This window comes from Dermacentor albipictus, chromosome 2, assembly GCF_038994185.2.
Source record: "Dermacentor albipictus isolate Rhodes 1998 colony chromosome 2, USDA_Dalb.pri_finalv2, whole genome shotgun sequence".
Taxonomy (NCBI): Eukaryota; Metazoa; Arthropoda; class Arachnida; order Ixodida; family Ixodidae; genus Dermacentor; species Dermacentor albipictus.
In genome coordinates this window covers 143690334-143705538 of record NC_091822.1, presented here as the reverse complement: position 1 = coordinate 143705538, position 15205 = coordinate 143690334, and the positions used below count along the sequence as shown (strand labels likewise).

The window sequence follows — 15205 nt, the reverse complement described above, 5'->3', positions numbered from 1 at the left end:
TTCAAGAACCTATTCCAGGAGACGCTGCAACTTGCTGGTGAAAATCTGGTAGTTATAGAGGCGGCTTTAATGCCCCACACACTACGTGGGGATACTTTTATACCAGAGCAAAAGGAAGGGACTTCTGGAACGACTCGCAAGAATTAGGCCTCACGCTCGTCACAGACCGCGCCACTCCAACCAGAGTAGGCACGGCGCTAAACAGGAACGCAACCCCAGACCTAACCTTCACCAAGAATATTGAAAAGGTGACGCGGCACAACACACTGGAAGATTTGGGCAGTGACTACCGCATATTGGAGTTACACGCCAGAGAAGGACCGAATAGACCTAAGGAACGGCAGATAATATTAGTAGACTGGGAACTATTTCGTAGAACGCGAGAGACGACAGAGCAACGATTAATCACAGACAGAACAATGGACTAAGGAGCTCAGTAATGACGTCAAAGCTGCCACGAAAATAGCACCGCCTGAATCAAACTTGGATAAATTCGACAGCAGATTTCTCTACATGTGGGAAGCTAAGCAGTCGCTTCAGAATAGACTTAGCGGCCAGAAGCACAACAGAAAGTTGAGAAAGCGCATAGCACTCCTCAACAAAAAAAATAGAACATGCTAAGCAATTGACCAAACAACAAACGGACGAGATGTGTAATTCCATGGACGGACAATTAGGCACGCCGCAAGGCGCTGTGATCTCGCCAATGCTGTTTAACCTCGTCTTGATGGAACTTCCCGAAAAATTAAATCACATAGAGTACCTGAATCACACAATCTCCGCGGACGACATTACTATCTGGACCTGTGATGGCAGCGACGGATCAACAGAACAACGACTCCAGACTGCAATTATCACAGTAGAGGAACACCTCATAGGAACAGGCCTCACATGCTCTGCAGAGAAATCTGAACTTCTCTTGTACCGCCCCACACTTAGGGGCAGGCCTCCCAAAGGATACGACAGGAACAATAAAACTTGGTGCTGGGCTAGTTGGTGAGGCTTTCTTTAAAACTGATGGTAGCGCTTCAAAGGACGGACACACGATGGAAAGATGACACGACGGTGAGGAAACGCGTTTCCTCGTCGTCGTTTCGTCTTTCCATCGTGTGTCCGTCCTTTTTAGCGCTACCACCAGTTTAAAAAAAAAAGACAGGAACAAGGGTCATGATGAAATCAAGCTACACACCAAGAACGGGCGGAATATCCCTATAGGCAACCAGCTGAAGGTGCTGTGCCTAGCAGTGGAGAACAAAGGCACAAATGGGGAAACCATAAAGAAGTTAGACACAAAGGTAACAAAAACCACGCGATTAATCAAACGAATTGCTGACAAACACCAGGGTATGAAGGAAGAAAGTATCATACGGCTGATATAATCCTTCGTAATCAGTCAGATCACATGCATAGCAGCCTCCCACAATTGGTTTGCAGCTGAAAAGACTAAAGTTAACAACCTCATAAAAAAGGCATACAACCTAGCACTAGAAATTCTCATCAGTACGAGCACGGGTTTTTTGCTAAAGTTAGGACTCCACAAAATCCGCTTCTCCGGTATAAATACTCTGGGCGACGCAAGAAGACGCTAGCTGAGCTTGGGTTGGCGTCATTTCACCACCACCGGTTTTAAAAGGGCAGAAATAAGTAGTACAAATATTGTTATAGTCATTGTCTTCACTACAATCTGTTCTAAGCCTGTTATATTTTTATAGAATGCATTCCTTTAGGTATCGTAGGTATCACTTGTGATAAGTTTTAGCTTGAGTGAGTGAGTGAAGCAACTTTATTTTGCTCCAGAGAAGACGCAGGGGATACCCCGCGCCACCTGGCTAGTCCCACGTAGGGACCGCCAAGCCGAGCTTGACGGCCCGATCGCGGGCACTCTGGACGGCCAGGGTTTGGTCATTGAGTTCGGGGCTGCCCAAAAGCGCAGCCCACCTATCCTCGCTGAAGGAGGAGCCGACGGCTTCACACTCCCACAACACATGGTCCAATGCTGCCCTTAGTCCTTGTTATTGACATTTTCGCATTCAAGAGCCATCTATTTTCACAACTGCTGCGTCCCGGGCGCGCAAACCAATGCTGTTATCGTTCCAATTCTAGAACCCCGAAGTTGATGCTCTTCCGAACCAAAGGGCAAATGAATGGGTCTTCGGAACCCAAGAGAAACCAACGCAACGCGGCCAGAAGCTCCAAAGTCTCGTCTAGTTTTAAAACTGTTACAACTCCATCCGGATCGTTAGACCGTGTAGCAGGGACTGTTGTTCGTGATCTTGCAATCTCATCCGGATCGCAACCGATCGCGATCCAAGGTGTACGTGTGACAACGATATAAGATGCAAGAACGCACCGATGAGAGCTCCTTTTCAAACTTGGAAAGCGCTTTGTTATGCGCTCGCGTGTTGTAGCTCAAACCGCCCGATGGTAAGTGCAGCCGACACGCGTAATCTAGCTTATAGTGCCCTTTAGTACTGTAATATAAATGTTTGCAGTTTGCTGTATTTCTGTAAATATTCTTTGGTTAAACGAATTAACCTGAATTGGTTCAAACCGATTCGAATCATTATTTTCTCCATTTAGTGTTGTAATCAAACTAAACCATTTCCATCAAACAGCAGTGAACACTGAAAAAATAAGACTTTCGCTAACATTGTTTAACGTTCAACAGGCGTTGGTGTGCGAGAAACATTACGATGTTTGCTTCAAGTGACATCATTGTTATAACCTGTTCACGATTGTAACGTGCTCACCAGTTACATGAGCAACCTCTTACGTAGATGGGCCGGTGCTGGGAGGCGAGGGGTGCTCTCCTTTGCTGATGGTTCAAGTAGTCCAGGTTGATCGCCACGTTGCTGCATGGCGCGCCACTACAATGCTATTAGTTGTGGTCAGTTAAGCACAAAATGTATCCGCAGGCGTTTTATGTAGCCGCGGAGTGGCTGTATTGGCTAGAGCGGTATCTCTTGCACTGCTCAACGTTTGAAGATTTTGGCTTCGCACCCATTTTGCATACACAGTGCTTAACATTGACATCAGGACTGGCTTCCGAAGTTCCGCACCTAATGCGTGCTTAACCCTTAGCGCGTATTAGGCCTCTATAGATGGTCAAGAGTATTGTCTAACAAATAGAATGCTGGTACAAGATCAGCGATTGTCTGCAGGCAACAAGCAGCCATACTTTGCAATTTATTCTTAAATGGCATAACGTTGCTTTGACAGTTTATGGAGGCTCATTCAGGAAGGGGAAAGTTTCTACACGCCTTCCTAATGGCAACAAAATAGCTTTGCTGCTTGATTTAGTAGGCCGTTGCAACGAACATTTCGAAATCTATTTGACGCGATGTTTTTGCAAAGGAGTAATGAAGTGCTATAAATTTCAGCCTTTCATTTCAGCGTACCCTAAGTCTACCCAAGTAGTCTACCCAAAGCTTCGGATAATTTTCTCTGCTCTGCTCTTGCGTCTGCCGTCGTTGTAACCTGGGTGCATGTTCTTGGGTATATTTGGTACTAGGAGTTTGTCACGAATTTCTCTCGTTATCGTCCTTTTTCTTCCCGTATAGATTGTGGTAACTCATTCCTAGTTTGCTTAGTATATGCCGTCCCGTTTTGGTTTACGTTAGTAGTTCTGCTTGAGATGTTTTTTGTGCTTCTACGAGTTCGTCCAGTGTGTTGTGGAGTCCTAACTTTAGCAAAAAACCCGTGCTCGTACTGATGGGAATTTCTAGTGCTAGGTTGTATGCCTTTTTTATCAGGTTGTTAATTTTAGTCTTTTCAGCTGCAAACCAATTGTGGAAGGCTGGTATGTATGTGGTCCGACTGATTACGAAGGATTATATCAGCCGTATGATATTTTCTTCCTTCATACCCTGGTGTTTGTTAGCAATTCGTTTGATTAATCTCATGGTTTTTGTTACCTTTGTGTCTAACTTCTTTATGGTTTCCCCATTTGTGCCTTTGTTCTCCATTGCTGGGCACAGCACCTTCAGCTGGTTGACTATAGGGATATTCCGCCCGTTCTTGGTGTGTAGCTTGATATCCTCATGAGCCTTATTCCTGTCGTATCCTTTGGGAGGCCTGCCCCAAAGTGTGGGGCGGAACAAGAGAAGTTCAGATTTCTCTGCAGAGCATGTGAGGCCTGTTCCTATAAGTTGTTCCTCTACTGTGTTAATTGCAGTCTGGAGTCGTTGTTCTATTGATCCGTCGCTGCCATCACAGGTCCAGGCAGTAATATCGTCCGCGGAGATTGTGTTATTCAGGGACTCTATGTGATTTAATTATTCGGGAAGTTCCATCAAGACGAGGTTAAACAGCATTGGCGAGATGACAGCGCCTTGCGGCGTGCCGCACTCCCCCCTATGTAGATCTCGGGTGACTTGAGCCCTCCGACGGAGATGACTGCTTTCCTATCTGATAGCAAGCTCTTGATGCAGTTATAAGTCCGTTGCCCTAGTCTTATTCGTTCGATGTTTTCCAATATGGTTGCGTGGTTGGCATTATCGAAAGCCTTTTTAAGATCAAGGCCTAAGATGGCCCTTGTAGAGCGCGTTTTATAATCGATTATCTGATGCTTAGTTCGATCATCGCATCATGTGTCGAAAGGTTTTGTGAAATCCTATCATTGTATCAGGGCATATGTTATTATCCTCTAAGAAGTTATCTGCTCTGTTTAAAATTACATGTTCCATTAATTTTCCGACGCAGAATGTTAGGGAGATTGGTCTGAGGTTTTCGATCTTAAGCTTCTTACCAGGTTTTGGAATGAGCATTATCGTCGCTTTCTTCCATTGAGCTGGCACTTCTCCATTTACCCAACACTCGCGTATGTATTCGGTTAGTTTGGCTATCGATTCATCATCAAGGTTCCTGAGAGTCTTGTTGGTTATACTGTCCTGGCCTGGGGCGGATTTGGTGTTTAACTTTTGTAGGGCCGCGAGGATTTCTGCCCGCGTGAGCTTCTCGTCTAATTTTGCGCTTGTATTCCCGTTGTAGCTAGGATAGGTGCAAGGGGGGGGGGGCGGCGTTAAGTATTTCTGCTTTAATTAATTGAGAAATTCCTCTTCTGTGCCCTCATATGCGTGTATGAACTTATTAATGGCTTGCATGTGATTTTTCTTGTTATTGTCATGGCGAAGCAGGAACCTGGGCATGTGCCAGGTTTTGCCGGTGCCTAATTGTCCGTCCATTGAATTACATATCTCGTCCGTTTGTTATTTGGTCAATTGCTTAGGATGTTCTATTTTTTTGTTGAGGAGTGCTATGCGCTTTCTCAACTTTCTGTTGTGCTTCTGACCGCTAAGTCTATGCTGAAGCGACTGCTTAGCTTCCCACATGTAGAGAAGTCTGCTGTCTAATTTATCCAAGTTAGATTCAGGTGATGCTATTTTCGTGGCAGCTTTGACGTCATCACTGAGCTCCTTAGTCCATTGTTCCATGTCTGCGATTAATCTTTGCTCTATCGTCTCTCGCGTTCTACGAAATAGTTCCCAGTCTACTAATTTTATCTGCCGTTCCTTGGGTATATTCAGCCCTTCTCTGACGTGTAACTCCAATATGTTGTAGTCACTACCCAAATCTTCCAGTGTGCTGTGCCACGTCGCCTTTTCAATATTCTTGGTAAAGGTTAGGTCTGGGGTTGTGTTCCTGTTTAGCGCCGTGCCTACTCTGGTTGGAGTGGCGCGGTCTGTGACGAGCGTGAGGCCTAATTCTTGCGAGTCGTTCCGTAAGTCCCTTGCTTTTGCTCTGGTATAAAAATATCTCCACGTAGTGTGTGGGGCATTAAAGTCTCCTCTATAACTACCAGATTTTCACCAGCAAGTTGCAACGTCTCCTGGAATGGGTTCTTGAATTTGTGTTTAGGTAGCCTGGGATTGCTATAAATGTTGAGAATAAATAAGGTACGTCCTGTCTTTTTTTTGTGGGATGAGCTCCAATAGAATAATGTCAATGTGTGTTATGCCTGTGTTGTGCTCCACGCAAGTTATGTTCCTTTTTATCAGCGTGGTTAATGCCCTGGCGTCCCCTACAGCAGAGCGAAAATATTTGTATCCTGCTAGCTTTGCAATCCCGTGTTTCCTGCATAATTATGACGCCCAGTGTATCCTTGTCTTTTATATACTGCTGCAAAACTGACTTTTTGTTTTCGTAACTTCTAAAATTCCACTGCCATATCCTGAACCCTTCTTTAGCGCGTCTCATTTCGGGTGCGATCATGGAAGGGAGACGGTAGGTTGGAGAGAAGCTGATCTTATATAATCATGTGGTTGTGAAGTGGTTAAGGATTGTGGTGCTTCCGACGCAACGGAGGGGAGTCCATTACCTGGTGACTGGTTTGCCTCTAGTATGTCTAATCTACTCATAATTGCTGCTATTGCCTTAGCCATTTGATTCATCATTTCGTCCCGTATTTCATTTACCATTTGTGTCTCTACTAGGGTATTTTGAAGATCGGCTAATCCTTTATCTACCACTGCGTTATCTTGTTTATCACTTTTGGCTTTGGCCTTGCGTTTGAGTTGAGGGGCGTCATCCCCTTCGTCCATCTTATTGTCCGGTTTTACAGATGGCTCTTTCGTGCTCACGTGTGGAGCGGGAGGTATCTGATTTATGTGTTTTTTTTCCTTCATGAGAATTTTTATTTCATGGTTCATACGTGCTAGCAAAATCCTCAACTGCGCGTTCTCGTGTTTTAGTTGCTTTATCTCGTTATTAATGGCAGTCTGCGCGCCAGCCCCTGGGCGCACGCCATCGACCACGTCTGCCCAGCTCACCGCGTTCGTCTGGTTTGCAGAAGAGGATGGCCTAGTTCTGGACCTGGATCTAGATCCGGGTCGTGTTCCCGGTGTCCTGAAGCCGGACCGGGATAAGGATCAGGTGGTGGATGGAGACCTTGTTCTCGATCTGGAGCGTCGTTCTCTGGCGTTTGGGTGGCCAGGCGTTCCGCGAGACTCAGCCCTGTCTTCTCTTGAGGTAGCATGTTCATGTTTTTCTTGTCGTTCTCGGTGCAGTCTGTGCCATTGTCTCTGTTTAACGATGAATGGCTTTTTGAATTTGGCTTTGCACGTCTTGTCTGCGGTCGGATGGTCCTCGCCGCATAACTGACATTTAGGTTGGCACCTATGGTACTTATCTGGTTTTGGTGTTCCACATCCCGCACAAATCTTGTTGTCAGGGTTGGGACATACATCCCCTCTGTTTCCAAGTCTGTTGCATTGGTGACAGAAATCCACTTGTTTCCTGTACATGGAGCAAGGGAGTCGCGCTGCCCTGCATCGGACGTACGTGGGCACTTTGTCTCGTTCAAAGAGCACAATCACTTTGGCAGTATTACTGAGTCTCTTTGCTGCTATCGCCGTTCGGTTTTTGCTCGTAACCACCACTGCTGTGATGTCTCTTGGCCCCTCGTCGAATAAGATTCCTCAGATGACTCCTTTGGCCGTCATGAGAGGCGCTGTCTCGTAAGCATTGATCTCGTAAAACGTGTCTTGAATCTTGATACGTGCTACTTCCTGTGATTTGTTTGCACGGTCTTGATCCGATGTACTGCCGATGAGGATATTTTGATAATTGTTGGGGCAGACAATGTCCTCCCCCCCTTTCGTCTTGAGGAATGCCTGCCTCATGTTGTACGCAGCTGTGAGGTGAAGTATACAGTGCTCGCATATTTTGAGTCCTCCAAGGGGTCTGATCACAATATTGTAATCCCCTCTTCGCAAATGTGGCATTCTGCTTGCCTTGCGTAATTTCTCTAGCCTGCCTTTCCTCGGGTCAGTGTAGCGCTTCTCGAGCCGCGTCGGCGACAAAGTGCTCTCGTGATGCTGGGAGGTTTGCCGGTCTGATCTTCCGGGTCTGACCTCCTTTCATCTTTTGCTTACATGCATTTCTTCCTGTGATATCCTGCGCCCCTCTACGGTGACTTCCTTTATTGAGAAAATGATCGGCAATTGTTGAGGAAGCCGGCTCCGGCACTTGTCCTCGCGGCTCTCCCACCACGAGGGCCTGCCAAAATATTGTCGTAGAGGCTTGAAAAATGGGAATCCCACCTGGGTTTCTGTATCCACTTGTTCCTGAGAATGAGCTGAGTCCGTTGGCGTGCAATAACGGGTGGCTTTTTGGAGATTTGCGCTACAGGAACATCCGTGGAAAACGGAGCCGACGTGGTGTGCACCCGCTCCCTCCGGCTTCTTCTTATCATATTGTTCCCTCATGTTCTCCTCATGCTTCCGCTGCACCCTCGTCCTCGTGCTCTTTTCGCTGTCGCCGTCTTTCATTCCCGCTGCGCTCGTTCGCTCCGTTACGAGGGGCGCCGACACCGACGCTCAACGCAGGAACGGGCGCCCAAGAGCTGCGCTCTAAAAACATTTCACGAAAGGGTCTATATAACGCATTCGAATTCCCACACTTGAGCTGTCGTGTCTCTACCGAAGTTTCATACACAGTACCGTTGTGCATACCGTAGATTTTCCTATAATATACTAGAGAGAACTCTGGCACTGCACCCGTTGTCCTGTACCATAGGAACGATGGGACGTACATGTATTTGTCTTATCTTTGTGCTCGTGGATTCTGACGTTCTTGTGGCTTTGTATATTACGCTACATAAATCTTATTGTTGTAAATTTCCGAGCAATCTATATTCTTCGAAGCGCAGAAGACGCCGTGAACACGCACATTCGCTACTAATTGCAACGATAGAGCTTCTTGAGGTGGCCAAATCAAAACGCGCCAAGCGTCTCAAGGCGTTTCGCGCCCGCGATAAATTCATAAGGGCGTTTCAGATCGCTTGACGATGCATGCGTCCTTGGCCTGGACTTCCTCTTCAGCCAGCGAGGTGAGCGGAAGCGAAATGTCGGGTTCTTCACGAGCGGCTTCAGCAGACCATTTGGGCCATGGTATCAGGTCGACAGGACTACCAACTGATTTTTACAAACGCTGCCAACAGGTACGTTCGTTTTGCATACGGTTTTTTTACATGGTGACGACTTAAGGCGAGGCCTTACAGAGTGTAACATTATCGAGACGCTCTTACTTGGTTGTCTCTCATGCCGGAAATGGTTGCGCTGGGTGTATATCAAATGAGCCATCTGTGGGCGTTTACATTCAACGACGAAGAAGGATAAAAGAGGATTCCGGCTGCAGGCGATTTTGATGCCAAGGATCACCGCTGTGCGGTTGTCGACCCGTGTGACCGAGGCGTCCGTACCAAGTTCCACTGGCTTCTTCACGGTGCACCTGACGATGACGTTCGCACTGCTTTGTCGCCTTTTGAAAACGTGACTGAGATCACCAGGGACAGCTGGTGGGTAGAAGGATGCGTTGACAAAGGGTCAACTACCCGTTCTGTCACTATTAAGCTGAAGGTGGGCATCACCGCTGAGGACTTGCCCCACCAGCTGCGAGTAGTGGAAGATGTCGCTCTTGTGCACGTCGCACGCGGAGCTCCCCTCTGCCTCCGATGTCGTGGCTTCGAGCACATACGGCGCGAGTGCAGTTTACCATGTGCACGCTGTGGGCTTTGTTGTCGTTTCGGCCACGATTAAGCCCAGTCTTCGGTGTTAACGCCCCTGAAGAAGGCAACGCCTGTTAATGAAGCCAAGTCATTAGATGGTTGGAAACACACGTGGGATGACACGGTAGAATCAACAAACTCAATAGAGGTCGAGGGAAATGAGGCCAAAGAAACTTGCACCTCAGCAGAAGTCATGACCGGAGAACAGCACGACACTGACGACCCCGTGATGCCAACGTCAAGGAGTGCAGCTGCTAAGAGGCTTCAAGGAGAGACGGATGAGCATGAGGAAAAAGACAGAGAGCCCGGGAGTGACGAGCGTCCACCGAAAGCTACCCCGGGACGCCGGCGGGCGTTCAAGCCCAAGCCCGGCGTTCCGGCGAAACGCCGCACTACAACCCAGACGCCTCCGCGTCAGCGTAGGCGTTCCTGGGATAACAAAAGTTGTGAAGTCTGGGCACTGCAGCTTGTGGGCAGGATGTGCGTCGGCCGTCGTCATTGTGCTTTGAAGTCCAGCAAATCATGGTCCACCTCCCGAGACCGTCGAGTCATCGTAGCAGATGTAAGACAGACGATATGCGGTAACTGGTTTATATTCTCCTTTCGTTAAATGACAATTAACTTTTCGACTGGTTTTTGTGTCGTGACGTCGAACGTGCGCGGGCTAAGCGGGCGTAGAAGGCAGTGCCAAGCTAACTATATTCTTATTCAAAATAGTATTGACATATTGGCCGTTGAAGAAGCAAAAATTGCAACTGATGAATACATGGAGCAAATGGTTAACGTTTTCCGCCCCAGGTATACTGTATGTGTATGTCACACGGCGGGTAGGTCTTGGGCTGCCTTATTTTCTTTTTTTTTTTGCATTGCAGCATTGCTGTAGTTGTAGCAGTCACGTCATTCGATTAAAGACACAATGGTCCTCCGCAATTTTATTTTTTCAGAGATGTCTCCAAGGGCTGTGTGCTTATGCTCCGAACGTAGCTCGGGAGCGGGAAGTCCTTTTTGGTGATCAGCAGTACTTGAATTGTGAAAGGCATGTCATTTTACTGGGTGATTTTAATTGTGTTTGCTTTCTAGAAGATAAATCTAAGTTGACCAGTGTTTGTGATAAAAGTGTCGTGCTTTTAAGTTCGCTTCTGCGGGAATAAGAACTTGAAGACATTGGTTATGTGTCGTCAAGCGAAAACCATGCCATGTATACGCACTACCAAGGCAGGTGTCAACGCAGGCTAGACAGAATTTACTCTCCGTTAACCTTTGTACCTTTATTTTCAAGTTATAAAGTCTTACTTGTTAGTTTTAGTGATCATTGCCTGATTATGTCAACCATGGGAAAGAAACAAAAGGCATCAAAATTCAGTTGGGACTTATGGAGGCTAAATGAAAAGCTTTTGCAAGGCCATGTTTCCCAAAAGGCAGTTCAAGAAAAGCTCGTAAATTTGCCCAGCACAACTACGTCAGCGTTCATTGCAGATTGGGAACTCTTCTAAAGAGACGTTAAATTCACCGCAGTTGAAAGAGCATACGTAGTCCATCATTAAAAATAAAGAGACCGTGAAGAGTAATTGCACCTCAGGTTACAATGCATGCTCTGCGCAGAAAGCTCTTCGCCTGGGTTAGTTTCGAAAGAAATCAAAGAAGTGATGTCGTAGCTTGAAGTCGTAGATAAAAAAAAGTACAGGGGTGCAGTATTAAGGGCAAGGGCAGAGAGTTTATCGATGGGAGAGACGCATACCAATCGAGCAGAAAGTGACGAGAAGAAACACGCGGTTTCCAAAGAAATAACGGAAATAAGGTACCATGGGGAAGTCACTTATGATGTTGGAATGATTGAGCACGCATTTGAGTCTTATTATGAAAGTATAATGGGGAAAAAAGATAAGTGATATTGTAAGGTTTAGGACTGACTTCTTGCCATTAATACCAACAATATCAGACGAGGACTGTGAGGCGCTCGACAGACCAATAAGCCTTTCAGAAATCGAGGAAGCGATTGACGAACTTTGTCCCTGCAAGTGACCGAGTGCTGATGGTCTTAGAGGGGCGTTCTATAACAGCTTTAGGGGTGGAATAGCTGTAGCATTACACCACGTGATAAGGGAGATGTACGATAACAGGGAAGCGCCTCCTTGTTTTCGGACATCGCACGTTATTTTAATTCCTAAAGCGAAAGATCGTACAAGGCTTTTGGCGATTGAAGCCTAAAGACCAATAAGCTTGACAAATACGGACTATAAGGTTTACGCTAAAGTGCTGGTGCGACGATTGCAGAGTCGTATAAAAGAACTTGTGGGCCCCCATCAGACATGCGGTATCAAAGGCATATGAATATTTTCGAATATACATACTGCATGGGCGATACTGGAATGTTGCGATAAAAGGGAGGACAGAGTCGCTATGGTACAAATTCACAATGCAAAGGCTTTTGACAGTCATCCATAATATCATATTCTTGCTCTCAGAACATGTTAAAAACGGTGCAATGATAACATATGGAGTAAGGATGGTGTAGAAAGATTGCACTGCAAAATTACTAATTAATAAGGAAATTAGGCGCCAGTATAAAAGTGGAATCATGAGTAAAACAAGGATGCTCTTTGTCGCCTCTTTTATTTGCCTTGTATTTAAAGCCTTTTTGTTTGAAAACAATGAAAAGCCAATCTTATCGTGGGTTTATGTACGCAGGAATTGAGTCTAGAGCTTTGGCTTATGCAGATGACGTGCTATTTTTTGCCGTGATACAGACAACATGGATAAAACGATGAAAGAGGTTGTTTCATTTCACGGCGCAACTGGAAGTATTGTCAGCTGGACTAAGTGCTTAGGTTTATGGCACGGCAGCTCGCCACAGGCACCCGAGTGTTTTTGCAACATGAACTGGAGCGTTACTCCTAGAAAATATCTTGGGGTGTCACTGCAACATTGTCGTGACAGTCCAGTGGATTGGATCTAAGAAGTAAAAAGGGTGAAAGATCAGACAAAAAAAGGTGGTGTGGGCACAATTTTTTGATGTTTTCAAGAGTTAGTGATTGCAATTTGTTTTTAGCTACAAAAGTGTATTATGTACCACAAGTGTTATGCCTGGCAAGAATTTCTTTGGGGAAATTTCATACAGCGTTTGCGGCATATTGTTACGAGTAGCTGAAGCCCAATGCCATACACAATTTATTTACAGGAAAGCTAAATGAAGGCCAAAATGGCGACGCTATCTCAAGTGGGCCCACGTCGTCTTCATCCTCCTCAGTGCAGCCACACTGTGACGGCTGTTCCGTAGCAATATATATGGAGATCCTCTTGGGATAGAACTAGCCGGCGTAAGTTGTTTCATTCGGTGAAGAAGGGGGCACTAGGGCTAATACATTTGTTTTTGAAACAGATTGTTAGTAAGTTCTGTTTCTTAAGGGACCAAAGTGATATAATTCTGCGTACTGTTATTCGAGAGAGACTAAATTATTCTTTGCCGAAGTGGGTTGTTTCATCAATAAGTGAACAAACTCCAACACCAATTGGTTTTCTTAGGGAAGTTGTTATGTCCTTTTCTTTACTGAAAGCGCATTTTTCGAATGAATTTTTTTATTCCGTGGCGCGTAAGAAACTCTGTGGTGATCTGGTTGATGTTTTCTTGCCGCATCCTGTATACCGCATGATGTATAACTTAGGAGCTGAACGCAATGAGCTGAAACGCGTTAAAAATGCGGGTTAGATCTTCAGTGAAAACCTACTTCTTTCAATTGCATTCTGGCACTCTCCTGGTGAAGTCATGGCTACAAAGCAAGGACTTCTTTGTTCCATGGCCTGTTGATTGCGTCATATGTACGAAACCTGAAGCTATTGAACACATCTTCTTGGACTGCCATGACTCTGTTTCCTTCTGGAATGTTCTAAAGCGAACTCTGAAGAAAGAACTGTCAATAAGTCATTTTGGTATTCGGTTCTTACCATGCGCAGACACTGGGGGAGAGCCGGCTGACTTGATAATGCTTTTGTGTATGAGCAGCGTGTGAAAAACGGGTATGGATGTCAGGAATGCCCGCGTAGATGAAAGGTCTGCGAGGGAACACCTAAGTCTTACGTACACGCGTGATGCCCTCAAGCGCATGATTGAACCACCAGAGTGGTTTCAGGAACTTGGCAGCTTGGTGTCTTTGATATACTCTTTGAGGGCCTTTTAAATCAGTACGGTCTCACCAAGTGATGTAATATTATTTTTCTGCACCAAGTGACCTGCTTTGTACACGTTTGCATGGTGTTGTAATTAAGGTAAATAAGAAAAAAAAACCATGGCTGCTTAGTGGCTATGGTGTTGGGCTGCAAAGCACGAGGTCGCGGGATCGAATTCTGGCATGCGGCGGCCGCATTCTGAGGGGGGGCGGAGTGAGAAACCACCCGTGTACTTATATTTAGGTGCATGTTAAAGAACACCAGGGTGCCGAAATTCCTGGCGTCCCACACTACGGCATGCCTCGTAATCACATCTTGCTTTGGCACGTAAAATCTCATAACTTAATTTTATATATTTAAACAATAAATGCTGTCTTGTGTTGTAGATTGTATTGTACTCGATGGGGCTCTATGCGGTACTAAACATGCCATATGCGTTGCATTTAATTTTATAGCAATCACTCCACCGCTTTACTAAAGTCTTGCCTCGCATAAATTCCACCACGTGCATTGCACCGGAATAACATTCCCATTTCATCTTGTTCTGTCATGCACCCGCTCCGTGGATGATGCCCCGTTGTGGGCTTTAAGAAAATCGTGGCCAAAACGACGGCGTGATTATGAAGAGCGCTGTGGAGCGGATGACTCGGGATTAAGTTTGACTCCCTGGTGTTCTTTAACGTAAACACGGTGCACGCTACACGGGCTTTTTGCATATCGCCCCTGTCGAAATGCGGCTCCCACGTCCACCATTTCGGCCTCACTCTCGTACTTAGCAGCGCCACGGCAAAACCTCTACACCACAACGGCAGGCAATCCGTGGTGGGTTATGTGGGCGATGTTTCGACTATTTACACAGTAGCGCAGAAGCGCATGGACGGCGAAAAAAAAAAGCACGGGACACGGCGCTTTCTTTCTTTCGTCGTCCGTGTGTTTCTGCGCTACTGCGTAAATGATGCCGGATACCAACTCGCCCACCGGTCATTCCCATTGGTGTTTCGAATGCTCGGCATCGTCATCAGCAGCAGAAGCGTGGCACGCGAGTTTCGCGCGTGGCCCGTGGCACGCGTATTCCAACCCCGTTCGAGGCGACGGCGCCCAGGGGCCGACATCGCCCTGCTCCTAAAAATTGATCTTTCGCTCCAGACCTGGTTGACCACGTCGAGCGACACCGCAACGCGACCACCAGCCAGTTTCCGGTCAAAGGGCCGCCATGGATAAGGATGACGCAACCGGATGCTAGCGCTGAGTTCCATCTACGGGCGGTCGCCGGCTGGCAGGGCTCTCCTGGGTGCCTTAGCGTGTCGTCCATTACAGGCGAGTGAGATTACAGTGTAATATAGTTCGGGTTAACGACCTCCAAGATGGCGCTCGCTGGCAGGGTTTTCTCCGGCCGTGCCATTCAGGGCGCCCCACAGCAACATAGTCCGGCGAGTGCACTTGACGGCCCAGAGGTGGCGCTGTTAGCCATCATCATTTAAGCTCCCTGGATTAAACAACTTAGCGTGGAAGCTTGGGTATGTTGCTGAAACAAGT

The 15205-nt window shown here is 46.6% G+C and overlaps 1 protein-coding gene across 3 annotated transcripts in view; it reads left to right on the top strand.

Moving 5' to 3' along the window:
• The window catches only part of LOC135904640 (uncharacterized), a 66266-nt gene that overhangs the window by 31597 nt on the left and 19464 nt on the right, over positions 1 to 15205 (top strand). The window contains exons 1-2 of one of the 3 annotated variants that reach the window (XM_065435504.1): positions 8823 to 8938; positions 14816 to 14986. The gene's annotated coding sequence lies outside the window, so the exon portion shown is untranslated. Of the gene's footprint in view, positions 1 to 8822; positions 8939 to 9654; positions 10068 to 14815; positions 14987 to 15205 lie in introns of those variants that run through there. The other 2 variants (XM_065435505.2, XM_065435506.1) reach the window with 2 other exon arrangements.